An 18,566-nucleotide genomic window follows, 5' to 3' on the forward strand; every position below is an offset into this window, starting at 1 on the left:
ATGTTCTTATGTACGTATTCTTTTGTGGGCCCCTCCCAATTCATATGGAGACATTGCTGGCTGTTCCCCTTCATCAGGGAGTGAGGGGAAAGTGTACAGCTTTCGTCATTCCTCAGTTTGGCCTAGGAGCACAGAGGGCAGGCAAACTTAGGGTATGTCTAGACTACAGAGTTTTGTCGACAAAAGTGGACTTTTGTCGACAAAACTATACCTCTGTCTACACTACCGCTGAGTTCTGTCGACATAATGTCGACAGAACTCAGTAGTTTTGTCGACGCTGGTAAACCTCATTTTACGAGGCATAACACATCAGACCTCAAGAATGGTAACATTCAAAAGCCTCTTAGGGAGCACTCTAGTCTCCTTGGACACATAGTGTACATCTACACAGCAGCATTATTTTGGAATAATGTTAGTCTGCATCTACACACAAGCAGTTATTTTGACATAATGTTGAGCTGGAGGAGCTCTTACTCCGACTCTGTAAACCGTCATTTTACGAGGTTTAAGGGAAGTCGGAGGAAGAGCGCTCTCTCGGACTTACTGCTGTGTAGACAGCACAAAAAAGCAGAAATAAGCTATTTTGATTTAAGCTATGCAATTGTTGTAGCTCAAGTTGCATAGCTTATTTCAGATTTACCCCTGCTGTGTAGATGTGCCCATAGTTACTGACTTGCAAATTGCCATTAGGCAAGAACACTTAGACTGTAAGGCGAAACTGCTGAGCTGGAATTCATATGCAAATTTGACTGTCAGACTGGATCTTTATAGAGACATGGAATGGCTCTCATTGCAATAAGTAATTTCTCCTTCAGGTACTTTCATTTTCTCATCTCTGTTGGAGGTGAGCCATAACCATTGGGATTTAATTATCACCAGGGCTCGCCAAACATGCACAGATCATTCTGTGCTGGCTCTTCTGGGTCGTAATTTACTCGCCACAGGCGAGTAGATTACATTATTTGTTGAGCCCTGATTATCACTGATGTTACATTCCCATCTCTGTATTTCCTACTTTCTTTACCTTCAAGCACCTGAAGAAGTGAGATGTATCTCATGAAAGCTTATGCCCTAATAAAATGGTTATTTTTTAAGGTGCCACCAAACTCCTTCTAGTTTTAATGTAACATTAAGTTCTCAATATCACTGATGTATATTGCTCGTATGTGCTTGCAACGGTGATTGTTTTGAATTTGAACAAAAATTTTCTAAACCAAGGAGATTTTTTATTGCACGCAGTACATAAAAACTTATAAAAGTTGGACATGTACTTGTTTTTTCTGCTTTAACAGTTATGTAATGACGTTTTTCAGGAAAAATACTGACGTTTTTAAGGAAAAATACAACTGTCATAATTTGTCCTTGGTTATATTGGAAGACCCTTGTCGGTCTTGAGAATATTTCATTGTAAGATCCAGAGCTTTAATTAAAATACTTAGAGATGCAATTTCTCCAAAATGTTAATTTATAATTGAGCTAATAAACAAAACATGCTTTTAATCACTCACTGAAAATGTATGTCAGTAGCTTACTTTTCACCTTTTACTTTTATGATAACATTTTTCTAGTTCTCAAATTATGAAAACTCAACAGATCTAAATTTCTAATGGTAAAAAGCACAAAAAACACTTTAAATAACAAAACAAAAATCTTTCAAATGATCTTTATAAATCAAAGAAGGAAAAGAGTGGCAAACTTAACCCCCTACCCCCCTTCAGGCACTGTTCCTGCTACCATTTTAGGCAGGTTGAATTTTTTTTTTTGAATGGGTTGAAATTTCTTATGTGCAACATCAGTATTGAGTTTGTGTGTGGATGTACCTGGATGTAAATATATATGCTAAACCAGTGGTCCCCAACCATTTGAAGCTGCTGGGTGCCAGGGGGCATGGCCGTTCGCCTGCTGGGCGCCAGAGTGTGGGGACACTTGCGCACCCGGGGGCGGGGCCACACATACACCACACCCCCATGAGCCATGTGCCTGGGGCCAGCAACCCTATGCGCCATGTGGCCACAGGTGGTGCCGCCCATTTGCAGCAAGCCTGGGGCCAGCGTCCTGCTGAGCCACGTGCCCAAAGCCGGCACCTTTCTCCCCCCATAGCTGCGTGCCCGGGGGCAGGGATGCCAATTGGTTGCGCTCCTGGGGCCGGCGCCCCCCATAGCCACGTCCCCGGGGCTGGGGTGGCCAATTCGCTGTGCGCCTGAGACCAGCGCGCCCCCCCCCACCCCCCGCAGCCGCGCACCCGGGGCGTGGGCAGCCAATTCGCCATGCTCCCGGGGCCGGCGCTCCCCGGGGCATGCGCCATGTGCGTGGGGCGAGGCCAGCCCCGAGCACTCGGCGGGCACACACAAATGCCCCTGTGGGCGCCATGTCGCCTGCGGGCACCGTGTTGGGGACCATTGTCCTAAACAGTTTATAGATATGGAATAAGACAAAATGTTAAACCAAGTGATAACTAACCATTTACCATTGCTCCTTGTTTAAAAATCAAATAAGAAAATTAAAACTACCATTGGAGTACAGTTATTATTATTTCAGTTGTTATTTCTAACAACTCAAACTAGTAAACACACCAAAATGGGGCATACTGTAATCAGCTATATAAATAAATCAGCTTTATCCAGCAATATTTTGTGATTTGGGGCCTTTCTTTATAGATCAAGCAAGCTTCAAATGGCACAAATCCAGTTTTTCCTCTTTGCAGGTTGTCTTTTGAGGTATTAAAACCCAGAAGAATATTTTGGTGTTGGAGAAATTTGGATAGTGGGGAAAAAAAATCATTGCCACTAATCATAGTTGCTGATTGTGAGTGGAAGGATAGATTGCAGGGTTGATATTTTGAGTCTGCTGCTATTTATGATGAGTTAGTACTGGTTCAATAGTCACAGCCCTAACAGGATGGTAAAAAATTTTTTCCCAAAGGCTGCAGTAAGATTTTTTTCCTTTAACTCTCCAGTAGTGGCAACAGTAGTATAGCCTAAGGCAGCTTCCGGTATTTTGTGTGTCACATTACATGACTGATTGGAGGCAGGTCTATACAAGCCAGAGGTTAACCATCAGAAACTGCATAGGTCTGGTCTTCAGTAGTAACACTCCCTTTATTGTTGCTGACTTGTAGTGCCTAGTTGCCGACATTTATTTCTTACCAACGAAATTTCATAAGGTGAGTGGGAAGCAGTGCAGCAACTGAAAGTTGGACTGCATGACATCAGTGGACTTATTTTCATATCCCAGTTCAGCAGTCTCATAGATACTTTTTAAGCATTGTTCTGGGAGCACAACAAGACAAGTACCAGTCCTTGGATTTAGCAACTGGACTGAGAGTATTTACAAAAGTTTTGATAGGGTTACAGTCTCTTAAGAGCTGCCTAACATCACTTCTTCCAAAAGAATTTTTGTGTAATCTGGAAGAAAAAAAACGGGGCAACGTGGTCTTCATTTTAGTGTCCTTAGGGAAAGTTACCCCTATGGAACGTAGTGCTTCAGAAATCCTTTCCATCTGTGCATGTTTTGGGTGAAAAGTGAAAATGAGTAATGCAACATATGGTAAACTGTAGTTAAATTTTCCTGTTGAAAACAAGTTATTAATCACTTAGATCTTTATTAAAGCCAGTTTTGACACATTGTATGCATTTATTTTAAGAATGTACCAAGTAGTACACTTCTCAACATGTGTGGAAGCAGCAACCAGGCCACTGCCATGACTGATACAGACTCCTAAGTTAGTCCACACTATGAAAGTTTTGTTCACCTTGCTGCTTTTCAACATCCATAAAAAAATTAAGCTTTGATACTGCATAAGTGGGTTCACACAGCGCTTGTATCAACGGAGATTTGCACATAACTAGCTAACACCAGTACAAACTCCTAGGGTAGATGTGCTTCTCTGGCATAAGTGTCTTCAACCGTATGATAACCAGTCTTCACCGGTAGAAGTTCACCAGCACAGTAATTCGAGTGCTTATTCCACTACAGTTGTGCTAGTTTAATTTAGCTACAGGCTGTCCTCGCTATAAGTCCAAGATATGTTCCAAAAAACTTACTTATAGCGAAACAACTTCCATTTAAGCAAATTGAGGGAGTGTTTTGCACAACTTCTAGCGGGGAATGGGAGGACTTCCAATGCTTCAGTTCCTATAAATGTCAATGACTTTAGTGTGGATCAGATGTATACTGGAGTGACTTATAGTAGGGACACTCTGGGATAAGTGATTTTATTCTGAAATAATCACTTTTTCCAAAACAAAGTACTGTGTATATCCATTCATTAGCCCATACATTTCTAAGCGCTCCTCCCCTCTTAAAATGATGGGTAAAAAATGGCAAAATACTATGACACTTTCATAAGCTGAACCTACATTTCAGCAGTTGACAAACTTTGGTTCCCAGCTCATCTAGGAGAGCCGCTGGTGCGTCAGGATGCTTTCTTTATGCATGGAGCGCTGCAGCTCCCAGTGTCTGCATTTCACTGTTCCTGGCCTGCAGGAGCAATGTGAAGTGGCACCCAGCACATCTCTCAGCCCACACCTCTTCCTGCCATTCCCATTGGCTGGGAACGGCACGCACCACCAATGGAGACTGAGTAGCACACAATGTCCCAGCACACCAGTGGCTTACCCAGACAGGTTGGGAAATGAAGTTGGCCAATTTCTGATCTATAATCACAATGTAGTCCTGTTGATAAGCTGGCCCCTGCTCTTTGATTCTTCACTTTTTATCATAAAATCTAGCTTATGAAAGAGTATGTATAGTAAGTATTCTGGAATAAAGTAACTTAAATTTGTAATAGTGTGCTTGTGTATGGGGAGCTACTTTGGAATAGCTTTTATTTATAACTAGAAAATTTACCCAGCTGTCGCTCAGGTTCTTAACTGAGTTTTTGCTTTTTGGAAAATAAAATGAAAATGTACATGCTTCATTTCATTCATTGCTCTGGGGTGTAGCTGGGGATGGGAGTCCAGTATGCAGGCTTTCCTCTCTCTCCCTGATGGGGAATAGACAGCAATGTTCCTGTACAAATCAGCGGGATGGGAGGCTTGAGTTGGAGCACCCTCAGAGGAGGGGAGGGAGACACCCCCAGCCAGCCCTCTTTCACCTGCCTGATGATTCTCTTTTCTGTATAGTTTTATAAGAAGCAATCCCATTCCAGGCACATCCCATTTTCCTGGTACAATCAAACCCTTACCTTGCTTTATGATAAAAGGAAGGTGCATATGAAATTTGGTGGTCCTAGCTCTTCCCATTTAGGAGGAGTTCTTGAACAGACAGATGCGCAAATGGACAAATTCTCTCAAATATACAGTAGATGAGAGCCACAGATCTACTCTGCGCTATACTACCTTTCAGGCAGACCAAACTTGTCAGTTAGTAGCAAGAGAATTTGGCCCCAGTTCTGAGAAACTGCCAGCACAAATATCAGCTCTTGAGCTGCAGGCAGGCAGACTGTCTCTTCCATTCTGCAGAGCAAAATTTAAGTGTTGGAATCCTCCCTGAAGAAAAGGAAAAGTCAGGGCATGCAGACAGATCTTCTCTGAATGAAAGCAATAGATCCTGTCCCTTTCCACAGGAAATGAGGCTTTCACACCATGTTCTTAAATAAAAAAAAAAAGGCTATAAAGTAGTTCTCTACTTCATGAATCTGTTGGGATACTTGCAATAATCAACTCAAGTTGTAATCCTTAAAATTCACACTAGTGCCATTAGTAAAATTAGTGCCAAGAGTGAAAAGGAACCACATAACGTCAGTAGACTTGAACGCCTATCTACATATTTCAGCAATCTCACAGAGGTTTTCTAAGGCCTTGTTTACACTTACCAGGAGATTGATCCCCATAGAGTTAATCTCCCAGGGGTCGATTTAGACCTACTAAATTGACTGCTGTTCGCACTCCCATGTGCTCCAGTACTCTACCGGATCAAGCAGAGTAAGGGGAGCCCCTTCTTCCCAGCCCCTTCTTCCCTCCCCTACCCCGCAGTGGGGTTACCGCAGTAACTCGAACTAAGTTACATTGACTCCAGCTCCACTATTCACGTAGCTGGAGTTGCGTACCTTAATTTGATATTGCCCCCTAGTGTAGATCTGTCCTAAGTTTTGCTCTAGAAGCACAACAGCACTCATTCCAGGCCCTTCCTTTTAGTAACAGGACTGCTAGTGTTTACTAAATTTTGCTAGTAGTTTAATAGCAGCCCTCGGACAGGAGAGCACTTGCATCTAGCCCTTCCTATGCTACCATCCTATTCAAAGCCCTCATCCAGGGTAAGCCATTCATGGTATCACCCAGGTGAAAGGATGTGTAGAGCCATAAATCTGTGGAAAATAGACTCATAGACTTCAAGGTCAGAAGGGACCATTATGATCATCTAGTCTGACCCCCTGTACAGTGCAGGCCACAATCTCACCCACCCCCTCCTAGAATAATCCTCTCTCCTATATCTCAGATATTGAAGCCTTCAAATACTTGGACGACCCCAAGATGCAGAGAATCCTCCAGCTGTGATCAGTACCCCATGCTACAGAGGAAGGCGAAAAACCTCCGGGGCCTCTGCCAATCTACCCTGGAGGAAAATTCCTTTCCAACCCCAAATATGGCGATCAGCTAAACCCTGAGCATGTGGGCAAGACTCACCACCCAGACACCCAGAAGGTTCTCTATAGTAACTCCTATCATCCCTCCAATTTAATCAATCAATTTAATACCATCTAAATAGATTTCCTGTCTGTGACGAGACACACTCTACAGTGTTCCTTACTGCAGGAAAGATGGAGAAACTGAGTAATGTTATTAAAACCGTCATCCTTTCATGGGAAGTACCCATTCATATGCGTCTCTCTGCTGGGATCCCTAGTCTCCTCTGTGGTTATTGTCTATAGCCCTGTACTCTTGTGACGTCACTACGGGGCTGCTCCTTGTACCTCCCTAAACTAATACATATCTGCCATCTAAAGTCATCCACTTGTGGCAGGTGAGTTCAAGCAGCTTCAAGGCAGGCTTTCAAATAAGAGAACCTGTCAGAACAGTTGTCACTGCAGATGAAAACCAGGAAGGGTGGGAATGTTCACACAGAACCAAAGCATGTCCAGACAACATGTTCTGAATAAGAGCAAGAACAATAAAAGCTGTTGAGAGCTCTGGGCAATCCAGTATGGTCTCACAGCTCAGCTTGCTTATTTGAATATCCCTCGTGTGCTGATGATTTGGGAAGAGAAAGATAAGCAATTGGTTTGCTCGTTTGTGCTCTTCCCCCCCCCCCCCCCCCCCCCGCTTTCCCTGGTAAAGAGGAAGCATCGCAGGAGGGAGGGGAGCTGGCAGCTCTTCAGGAGCCGATATGCAGGGGGAGCCAGCTTGAAAGCTGCTTCCTGCATGTATTAGCTCCCGCCTGCCTCTTGTGTAAACGACTACACTCTAATATTGCTAGTGGAAGCATTTCAGTTGGTGGTTTCTCAGAGTTGAAGCTGCTTGCCTCCAGATGATAGGTCTGTTTTACCTGTGAGATGGTATCGAGAGCAGAGACTGTGTCGTGGATTTGTATTCCTCATTTACTTTAAGAACAGACATTTTCAGATAGGAATAGGACACACACATTTTCCCCGTCCTATTCCAGAATAGTTGTACAAACAGTTTTCCCAAATACACAGCTCTATTTACAGTATACATAACTTTTTATAGTAGTTGTAACAAATTTTACAATGGGACTTTGCACCCATGAATTAGTGTTAATGAGGACAAACTTTGAATATTTCTTCTTCTTCCTTTGTGCTTAGACCTTTACCGTTGACCGCCTGAGGCTTCTGTTTTCAATCACTGATTACTAGATTGGGCTCTTTGTTACTTCCAGGTTGTTTGGTACATGAATATTTTAAGCATATTTTAGGGATGAACACTGTCAGTTAAGAGAAGGAAGTCCTATTCTGTAAGTAGGTTTCCCACTTAACTCAAAAACTACAGGTTTCACTGCTGCTATGCTAGCTAATCACTTATTTTGGAAACACATTCCATTTTATTTAAGGGGAAGATGCAGAAAAAGCTGAACAGATGTTGAAAATTGTGTAAATGTGAAAATATAGGAAAAGACAACCAAGAAATAGTTTCATCTAGCAGAAACTTATGTATCCATTGGTTTGAGCATATTGAATAAATTGCTTCAAAGATTTGTGATTCAGTGCAGCACATATGCAAATAAACCAGTACTTTGATACAACCCAATGCCACTCAGACAATGTTTACTGTTGAACAAATGTGTCATGGCAGGTACTTCAGCACTTTTAAAGGAAATAGGGTTCTAATGCATTTTACACAGAATGAAATATGGGAACACTAAAGAACAAAATCATCCAGGTTTCCAGCTGTGAACAGCCTTTAGACTTCAAAGTGCTCAGGAATCATCATTAAAGCATTGGGCAAATTATGAAAACTTTAAAATCAGATTTTATGCTAAAATTTCATAATTAAGTTTCTGATAAAATGAAAAACATAACCTGTTACCTAAATGACCTTGCTATAATAACAACTCTTACTATGCTACTTTAGCCAATCAACCTTTTGAAATTCCTGACTGAATGCATTATACCACTCTCAAGTGATTCTAATCTAAGCCCTTAGCAATAAATCTGTTTTCCAGTATAACACAAATCATTGCTGCTTTAAAAACTTAACGTACTTTGGTCTGTTTTTACTACATTAATGTATCTGTGCAATTAAAGAAAAAGGAATGCTGTGTATAAAAGGCTTAAAATCAATTACACCGTTCATAGCTTTAAAAAAAATGGTACTTCCCATTTGTTCAAGAAAGACAGTGATAGTCTATTCTTCCATCTTGGTAAGAAACAAGTGATGTTTAGGGTAATAATAGATTACTTCAGTTTGTCCCAGTGTGATGTGTTCAATTTGTTTCGTAAGCCATTTTGTACTGTGACAGGTAAATTCAGAACTGAAATGATTAAAACACTACATGTTGGAAAATGGTACCTCCTTTTTTTAAGTTGACTTACACTATTCTGTTTTATAGAGTGGCTTGCCCTAAAAGTACTGGATTTGCCCTCATAATCTGGAAATGTGCAGCAGCCCGTGTCAGGGGATGTGGGGGAGGGTCTGAACTCCTGACAGAGACTGCTGGGAGAGGGGGGATTCTGTGAAGAAGCCTCTGGCCACAGGGAGCTCGGACCCCTTTTCCCTCCAACAGAGGCTGCTGCTGGGCATCAGCTTCTGTCCTTAGTGGGCCTAAGCTGCTCCGCGGGGAGCTCGGATACACCCAGCCACCCTGTGGACAGGGGCAGCTGCCACGAAACAGCTTCTGCCCATGGAAAACCATGTCCTGCTGCAGGCAGAAGCTGCTTTGCAGCAGCCTCCCCTGCTCTTTCCCACGCTGCACTGCTGCCTCTTATACAGAAGCAGTGAGGGGTGGGGAATGCGAGTAATCAACTAGATTAACCGATAAGTCTAGGCTTATCAGTTAATTGTCTGGTCAACTACTTGTTGACATCCCTAGTGAGTAAAAAACATAAAGCTGTTAATAACCTTGCAAAATTTAGGAAATACTAAGTCAGCTATTTGAATTTTGATTTTATTTGTTCTGAAAGTGGAGATGTGCCTTAACCACAGTAATTTGTGCACAAATAATGTCCAATGAATGTTTGAAGACCTCCACATTTGTTATAGATTTCATGCTTTCTAATTAAAAATAAGGATGTTCATTTTTTGAGCGAAAGGTCAAGGAACTGCTTGCTACTAAAAACAACAATGAAATCCACGATTTTAAGATAATCTTACATATCGGCACAGAAAATTGCTTAAAACAAATCACATTACAGTAGCTGGGATTTCAATACAATGTCTTGTATAAAGTAACAATGAAGCGCTGGGAGAGGAGAAGGCCCAAGGTACTGATAAAAATACTGATGTCAGATGACACTGTTAAACAACGGATCATTTCTATGTCAGACAGTTTCTCAGTATATTGATTGACTGCGTGACAATGATTTTGTGTACAATTAGATGGTTCCATGGACATTTTGACAATGTCCTATTTACTTGCCTATGTTCCTTATCTGTGGAATAAAGGCATAGAGCAGTGGGGGCAACCAAGGTTAGTGAGTGGGCTGCATAAGTGGCCCTCCATTTCAGTGGGACACAAGATTGTCGTAAACAAGACTTTCTCCCGTGATAGAGTAGCTCCGCTTACTACACTTTCTTACCTTGAATTTGTACAGTATGCCAGTTGAACCATAGCAGCAATTTGAACTCAGAGGAAGCACATGGCTCTCACAATGTTGTATGTGATCAGCACACACTTCACTTTCCATGCCCTTGCTTTTAGTACATGTCACTTGTGTAATACTAGTGGGGGTGGGGGAGAAACTGTGGTTGAAAACCAGCAGAACCTGACAATGTTGTGCGTAGGTAATAGTAAACAAAATGTCTTGTGCGCCACACATGCATGCAGCCCTGAGGCTACATGTTGCTCATCATTGACATAGAGGAGCTCTTTTGCAAAGAGGTCAAGTGTTTGTGGGGAGGGGAGGCACTACTGTCATGTTTGAGCTCTTTCTTTCAGGAATGAAATACTCACTTTGATGTAATTAAACCTCCTCTAGCAGTACATCTGTAATGCTTATGTTCCCGAACTCACAATAGAGCAGACTGCTATACAAGTGGAGAATATTCATCCCAGATCCTATTAAAACTGTTAGAAGAGCTCATTGGTGTTTCATCAGACAGCTCCCTCAGAACCAAGTTCAAAGAAAAGCTGCTGTGGAGACATTTTGGTCCAAGTATTCCAATGAATACATCACTGCTGCTTCTGTAGTCCTGAAAGTTTTGATGCCCATTGACAACTACAACTTAAGCAAAGCTGGATTTTCTGACTTGATATCAATGAAAACAAAATACCTAGTCAGGATGAATGTTGACCATGACATACATGCATGTTTGTCAAAGATACCCCCAATTTCATGACAGGATTGTTGATTAGCACCAAAAATAAGTACCATACCGAGTAAATTTAAAAAAAAAAAGTTTAATGTACCTATGTTGTCCTTTTTATATATATTTTATGTTTGTGTTTTTAACTGTATGGCAATGCATTTAATACAGCTTTTTATCTACTGCAGGGGTGTCCAAACTTTTTTCAAAGGGGGCCAGATTTGATGAAGTGAACATGCGTGAGGGCCGACCATTTTGCCTGACATTCTTTGAACCATTAAAATTAAATGCAAATTAACTATTTTATGCAAAGTTTATTGCAAACGGCATACTTTTCATTTCATCACATGGATGACAAATCTAAACAGGTGTTAAATCACTCTGCCTTTCATATCTGAAGGCCAAATGAAAAAAAAATCCAGGAAGCTGAAATATATGTCAGGAACATTGTAAAGTACATTACATATTATGGTAATAAAGGTTATCTGTCAACTTTTAAGTTAAAAAAATATGAACAGGAACATAACACCAAGTATACATGTTGTGTCCAAATATAGTTATAACTGATTTAGACCAACTGACTAACTGAGATTTTACAATGTATTCATCTCAATACATATGGATTCGTTGGGGGCCATAAAAGATAGATATTGCCAAATTACCTGTGGGGCCGTATTAAACCGGAACACGGGCCGCAATTGGCCCGCGGGCCGGACTTTGGACATGCCTGATCTACTGGATATACAGAAAAACAGTTGTTGCACAAGTGAGCTGTGTAGATTTTACAGCATGGTTGGGGAGATGAGAAAGGAAAAAGGGTTGTGAACCTCTGCTACGGAATATACCACCAGTTTGGGGTGTCGCCCTAGCTTATGAACGTCTGCTATAAAGTAGGCATTCAAGGCCATGTTACACTGACACTTGATAATTTAAAATACATGTTGGGTGAATATTTCAAAAGAATGTATTAATCACATCAAGTTAGTAGCAGGCATTTTCTATTTAAATTAAGCTCCATACTTTCAGGAGGTTTGAATTGGCTTTTTGATTAAGAAAGGTCTTGTAGAAAGGAAAGCTTTCAATTTCAAAACTACTGCATACAGCTGAAGCAATCATGCTTTCATCTAGTGCAATCTTTGAGAATAAATATTAAGGACAGTGAAAGAATCTGAGAACAATGAGCTATACCATACAAGTGAAATAGGGCAACTGGACATCAGCAAGAGGGATACAAGCTTTTTGTGCCTTGGCAATACAGTTTTGAGTTGCCATCTTTAAAAAAAGTAAAAAGTATCTGGAGAATGGTCCTCATTCTTAGGAAAGATATTTTCATGAGATCAAGAGTGGTAACAGCAACAGCCCTAAATTAGGTTTTGACATTGTCTGCCAAACAAATGAGAGGAAAAAAGTATGTATACGTACTAAAATACGTGGGTGCGTGAAGGGAAACTAATTCCAAATGCTAATGTTTTTCACAGCTTACAGTGAGTGACTGTTTATATAATTGAAAGCATGGATTGTCTTTTTTATTCTTGACATTAAAACTTTTCATGTTCATCTGTTTTTTTCAATACAGCCATGCAATATGGTTCCCAAATTTATTGTTCAAAAACCTTTAATTGGAAAAAGGTTCATAATAAATGGACATTTGAGTACTGGCTGGAAAATGCTTGCATGTGCTGTTTACTGTGCAATGTGGCATTACAGTTTTAGTAAAATAGAAGGCATTGAACAACCACAGACCACATCCTTGCTAACAGTTGGACATAGGGGCTGCATTTACTTACATTATTTTCAAATTTAAATAACTCTGTAATAGACAACTATAAGTTACTGCATTTATTTCAGTTAGAAATGAAAAGAAGTTCTTAGTCTGGAATGCAAAAATGGGGCAGAAGTTGCTGACATGTTTTTTTCCAGTTGAGAAATGAAACACTGGTACAGAAGTAGAACAGAGCTTGATCAGACTTGCTCTTTTTGTTTCCAGTTTTTTATGTCTGTGCAGAAATGTAGTGCCTTTATAAAGAAGAGGAGAGCTGCATCTCCCTCATTACTTTTTCTGGAATTTGTTTTTAATTTTTAAATGTAAGTAGGTGATGGCAGAAACTATGTAATTTTGTTTTTCTTCAAAAATGAGGGAAAAAATGAATATTGTTGAGTAAATGTGACACATGAATTATGTTTGCTTAATAAGGATTTGGTTAATATATCAAAAGCTTGGTAATTCACAAAGCTTTGTAACATTTATTCTTTCCTCTTAGTATTTGTTAGGCTGTTTGTCTTCACATAATACAGGGGTGGGCAATAATCAGCTTATTATTAATATAATTAATAATTGTGCCAGAGCCCCCTGCTGCACTCCAGCCTTTTAAATGTATTAAGAGCCGGGAGGCTCTTAATAAATTTAAAAAGCAGAGGTGCAGCATGTGAGATTGGGCACAAACTGGGAATCAACTGATTCCCAGCTTGTGCTCGGTCCCCACTACTCTCCTGCCCCCCATGGAGACGGTTCTGGGGGGAACCGACTTTTAAGCCAGTTCCCGCCCAGCACCAGCTTCCCCTATCCCCTGCTGCCTCTGATAGAGGCAGCAAGGGATGGGGAAGCGACTAGTTGCTTACATCCCTAGTATTAGTATGAACATTAGCTCAATTTAAGTCTGTAGTGTAGACTTGCTCTTAGAGCAGAGTCGTGTGTTAGAAACTTTTTGAGGCCTCTTAGTCTCATTTTGTGTCTTTGCCCTACACTCTTCCCCAATTAAATTGATTCAGTATTCTTAGGGCTTGTTTATACTTACCACCCTGCAACACATAGGGTATGTCTACACTACAGAGTTTTGTTGGAAAAACGTCTGTTTTTCCAACAATACCTGAGTTACGTCCGCACTTCAGTCGCAGTCTTCTGAAAAAACAGAAGGGTTTTCCCGGCATTAGTAATCTTCTTTCCATGAGGAAGAAGCCTTTTTCCAAAAGAGCTCTTTTGGAGAAAGGCGTGTGGGGACGGGGAAGAGGGAGTTCTTTCGAAAGAAGAGGAAAAAGGTGTTCTGGTGGCCACTCTGTCCATAGTAATCACAGCTTAAATGCGAGATAGCGTCCAGTGTGGATGCTGTCTTTTGAAAAAGCAGATTGCTTTTTTGATGCGCTTTAGTGTGTGGGCGCTCTCGTTCAGAAGAAGTTTTTTTGGAAGATCTCTTCCAAAAAAAGGTACTTCCGAAAGAAGCCTCTAGTCTAGCTATAATCATAGTTAAATACTCCCAGTGCTGATGGGAAAGCTTCTCCCATGAGGGTAGGCACTTGATCTCCTGGAGAGGCAGTTGCTATGTCAATAACATTGAGCTCTGTATGTTGTGTGTTAGGTTATAAGTTTCAGAAAGAGAATTAATATTGCAAAGTATTTGCTATAAGATATATTGCATTGATTAGATATTATGATTGAAATGTATGTGAGCCCTGCAAATCCACAGATATCTGCTTTATATCGATGGGTATCTGCATCTGTGGATGTAGATGTGGATATCTGAAGCTCATTTTTGCAGATATGGATGCGGATACAAACTTTATCTAAAGCTCTGCAAATTCGCAGCTGTCCACTTTATATCTGCAGGTTTCTGCATCTTCAGATATGGATATTCATGGCTCAGTTTTGGCGGATATAGATGTGCATATGGATACATATTTTTTATATGTGCAGTGCTCTATATGTAACAGCTTAGTTTGATGTGAAGGGCTTTCGAACAATCTGAATACCTTATAATGGGATCTTTTGTTACATCCGTTAGTTTGTTTTATGTTTCCATATAAATTGACAGCCGAGAGCTACATAGTTCCACTGATATGTTTATAGTGTAAACCAGGGCTTAGAGTAGATTGACATGTCAGCAAGCATGTCTGGAGAGAGGACGGTGTCATGTGAAAGTGTATAATGGTTATCTTGTACCACATCTTGTAAATGGAACAATTCCTCTGAAAGAATTCTGGGGGGGGGGGGGGGAGAAGCAGAGGCTAGAGAGCAACAACATGAGTACAATTTGAAATGTATCTGTACTGAAGCTGCCACCCTGAAAGATGTTGATATGGGCTTTCCATGTGGAAAACAAATGGATTTTGTTGGCTCTTCCCAAGGTAGTACGGGATCCTGTACAGTTGAGATGGAAAAAAATTGAACTCTTGTTTTCCAAAATCACATGAAACTAAAGTATAGTGAATTAAGTTGTTACCCCATGCAACTGAGAACAGAATTTTCTCAGCCAGCTGCATCTGCTTCTGGAGTTCTGAAGACCCCAGTGTTTCAGAAGCCAAATTATCGATCAACATTATCCAAAAGAGCCGTGGCAGTGTGAATGGTTTCCTTTGATAGATATATTATTCTTATAGCAAAATGATCGACCAAATATTGTATCAGCTACAATTGGTTAATAATAGAGTAAAAGCATCCTGATTGGTTAATAGTTGTGTTTTAATATGTGCTGCAAGAGGCACATTAAATGACCACTGTGACTCTCGAGCCTCAGTCTGAGTATCATTGCCCTAATTACATATATCACAGTCAGTTGTGTGTATTGAGTTAGGGGAACTGTTCATGAATACTAATAAAAGGTTTGATTTTTGCCTTAGGCTCTACATATGACTGCATTTGTGAGCACTCCCAATTCCAGATAGGGTCAATTCCAAAGTGCTATTACACTGTTTATACTAGTGTAACCAAGAACAGAATTTTGAACCTCCATTTTGAGAGACGTTTGAGAGAATATATTACAAGCATACTATATTTCTGCCTCCACAAAAGGAACAAATGAGTTAAAATATCTTGGCTTCTCTTTTTAAACCCAGTGTAATACAATCCTTACCACACAATACAAGTACAAACACGCAACACTGTAATTTTGATGCAACACTGATGCAACACTGTAATTTTGAAGTACAATTTTGGAATTGTGGAAACTGGAAAATGAATATGGAGAAATATTGAGAAAAATATTGGCTTAATTTTCCTTGGGTTGTTTTAGTTACCTGCATATCATAATGAATTACACAAAATACTTTGCTTGTGAAGACTTAGCATGGACTCTATTTGGTCACTGACTGTTGTCTAAATTGATGAAAATTGCATCAGCTACTCTATTAATTGAAATTTAACATCCGTAGTTCACCTTTTATATCCAATGTTGCTTGCACTTGAAAGAAGTTTTAATTCTTTTACTGTATATTTGTGTGTAAGGAAACTTGACTAGGGCATGACAGTGAAATTGCAAAGTGATTTAATATAAGCATCAGCCAGGAATATGTTAAGATTTCTCTCAGGAATGGTCTAGTTATTAGAACCATAGAATCCTAGTGCTAGAAGACATCTCAGGAGGTCATCAAGTCCAATACCCTGCCCAAAGCAGGACCAACCATTACTGAATCATCCCCGTCAGGGCTTTGTCAAGCCCTGGCTTAAAAACCTCTAGGGATGGAGATTCTGCCACCTCTCTAGGTAACCCATTCCAGTAATTCACCATCTTCCTAGTGAAATAGTTTTTCCTAATATCCAACCTAGACTTCCCCCACTGTAACTTGAGACGATTGCTCCTTGTTCTGCCATCCGTCACTATGGATAACAGCCTCTCTCCATCCCCTTTGGAACCTCCCTTCAGGAAGTTAAAGGCAGCTTTCAAATCCCCCTCACTCTTCTCTTCTGCAGACTAAATAAGCCCAGATCCCTCAGCCTCTTCTCGTAAGTCATGTGCTCTAGCCCCCTAATCATTTTAGTTGCGCTCCACTGGACCCTTTCCAATGCGTCCACATCCTTTCTGTAGTGGGGGCCCAGAACCGGATGCAATACTCCCCATGTGGCCTCACCAATGCTGAATAAAAGGGAATAATAACTTCTCTAGATCTGTTAGAAATACTCCTCCTAATGCACTCTAATATGCCATTTGCCTTCTTGGCTACAAGGACACACTGTTGACTCATATCAAGCTTCTCATCCACTGTAATCCCCAGGTTGTTTTCTGCAGTACTGCTACTTAGCCAAGTCGGTCACCAGCCTGTAACAGTGCTTGGGATTCTTCTGTCCCAAGTACAGGACTCTGCACTTCTTGTTGAACCTCATCAGATTTCTTTTGGCCTAATCCTCCTATTTGTCTGTCACTCTGGCTCCTATCCCTACCCTCCAACATATCTACCTCTCCCCTAGCTTAGTGTGCAATCCACCCCCCCATCCAGATCATTAATAAAGATGTTGGGGAAAAAAAAGACCCTAGAACAGATCCTTGGGGCACTCCGCTTGAAACTGACTGCCAGCCAGCCACCGAATTGTTGATCACTACCTGTTGAACCTAACAATCTAGCCAGCTTTCCAGCCACCTCACAGTCCATTTATTCCTTAACTTGCTGGCAAGAAGAGTATTGTGGCAGACCGTATCACAAAAACTTTGCTAAAGTAAAGTTATATCATATCTGCCTACTTCCCCATGTCCACAGAGCCAGTTACCTCATCATAGAAGCTAATCAGGTTGGTCAGGCATGACTTGCCTTTGGTGAATCCGTGTTGACTATTCCTGATCATCACTTTTCCCTCTTCCAAGTGCTTCAAAACGAGGAAGTACTTGTGAGGATAAAACATCCTAGCACATCTCCATTTTTCTACTCCCAGAACCTGGTGTAGTTGCCTTGGAATCACATGTACAATGTATATGAAACGGATGCAGTTCTGGGCATAGAGCACTTTTTTGTATAGCCGAAACAGGTGTACTGATACTTTTTATATGCTCATGGTATCGTTCAAAATCAACCTACTTTGAAAGGTTACAACTTCCCCCCTCCTCCCACTTGTTTGGCATTGACCGTTCTCTGTCTGTCTTCCATAAAATCTTGGTACTGCTGGTGGAAGAACCTTGTCTTATGGAATTCCTGCTATTTTGAATGGACTTCCTGTATGTGTCTGTCTCACTGACTCAGTTTCTTTTCAAATGTAAAGTAAAGGCATACATTTTGTCTCTTGTCCCTTGTTAATTTCTGCCTCCTGTTATTAAATTACATGAAGGATCTTGGGGTACAGGTTCTGTTGAATAGCTCATGAAAAGTGCATTTGTACTATTGTAGATATACTCACTGTTTCACTATCCCAGATTATCCCAGGTTTAAATCCTATTCTTAATTTAGAGAGAAAAAAGTTGATTTAATTTTGAACTGTCTTTAATTTTGTGCCTAACATTATAAAGTCCTATGTCTTGCTCACTGTGATGAGAAGAATTTAGGACATCATTACAGAAACATTGATTTTAATATATTCTCTTGTTGCATGAATTTATTGTGCTTAACTAACACTTAAGATACTTTCATTCATTATAATGCCATAAACAATATTCAGGATAATATGACCATGAAATCTAATTTGCTTGTGCTTGATTAATTTAAAATAAAATATATTTTATCTTGTGCATTTATGTAGCCGCAATCTGTTTTGGGGTGTAGTATTTTTTTTTTTTTTTTTTTTTTTTTGGCTCTTACAAGTTCATAATATTTTCCATCTTTGTGAATATTATGCCGTTTTACTTGGCAGTTTTAAATGAAAAATGCCAAGTTCTAGATGAGGTATCATTAGCTCTATGATCTCTAGAGCAATGTGAAAAAGCTTAGATATTTTATTTTTCTCTCTAAATTGTT

General features: G+C 40.5%; 1 protein-coding gene across 16 annotated transcripts in view; it reads left to right on the forward strand.

Annotated features, from left to right (window-relative positions):
- Positions 1 to 18,566, forward strand: part of PLEKHA5 (pleckstrin homology domain containing A5) — a 240,472-nt gene that overhangs the window by 104,889 nt on the left and 117,017 nt on the right. The window lies entirely within an intron of this gene.

Source organism: Pelodiscus sinensis, chromosome 1 (genome assembly GCF_052426305.1).
Source record: "Pelodiscus sinensis isolate ZL-2025 chromosome 1, ASM5242630v1, whole genome shotgun sequence".
In the NCBI taxonomy this organism is placed as follows: domain Eukaryota; kingdom Metazoa; phylum Chordata; order Testudines; family Trionychidae; genus Pelodiscus; species Pelodiscus sinensis.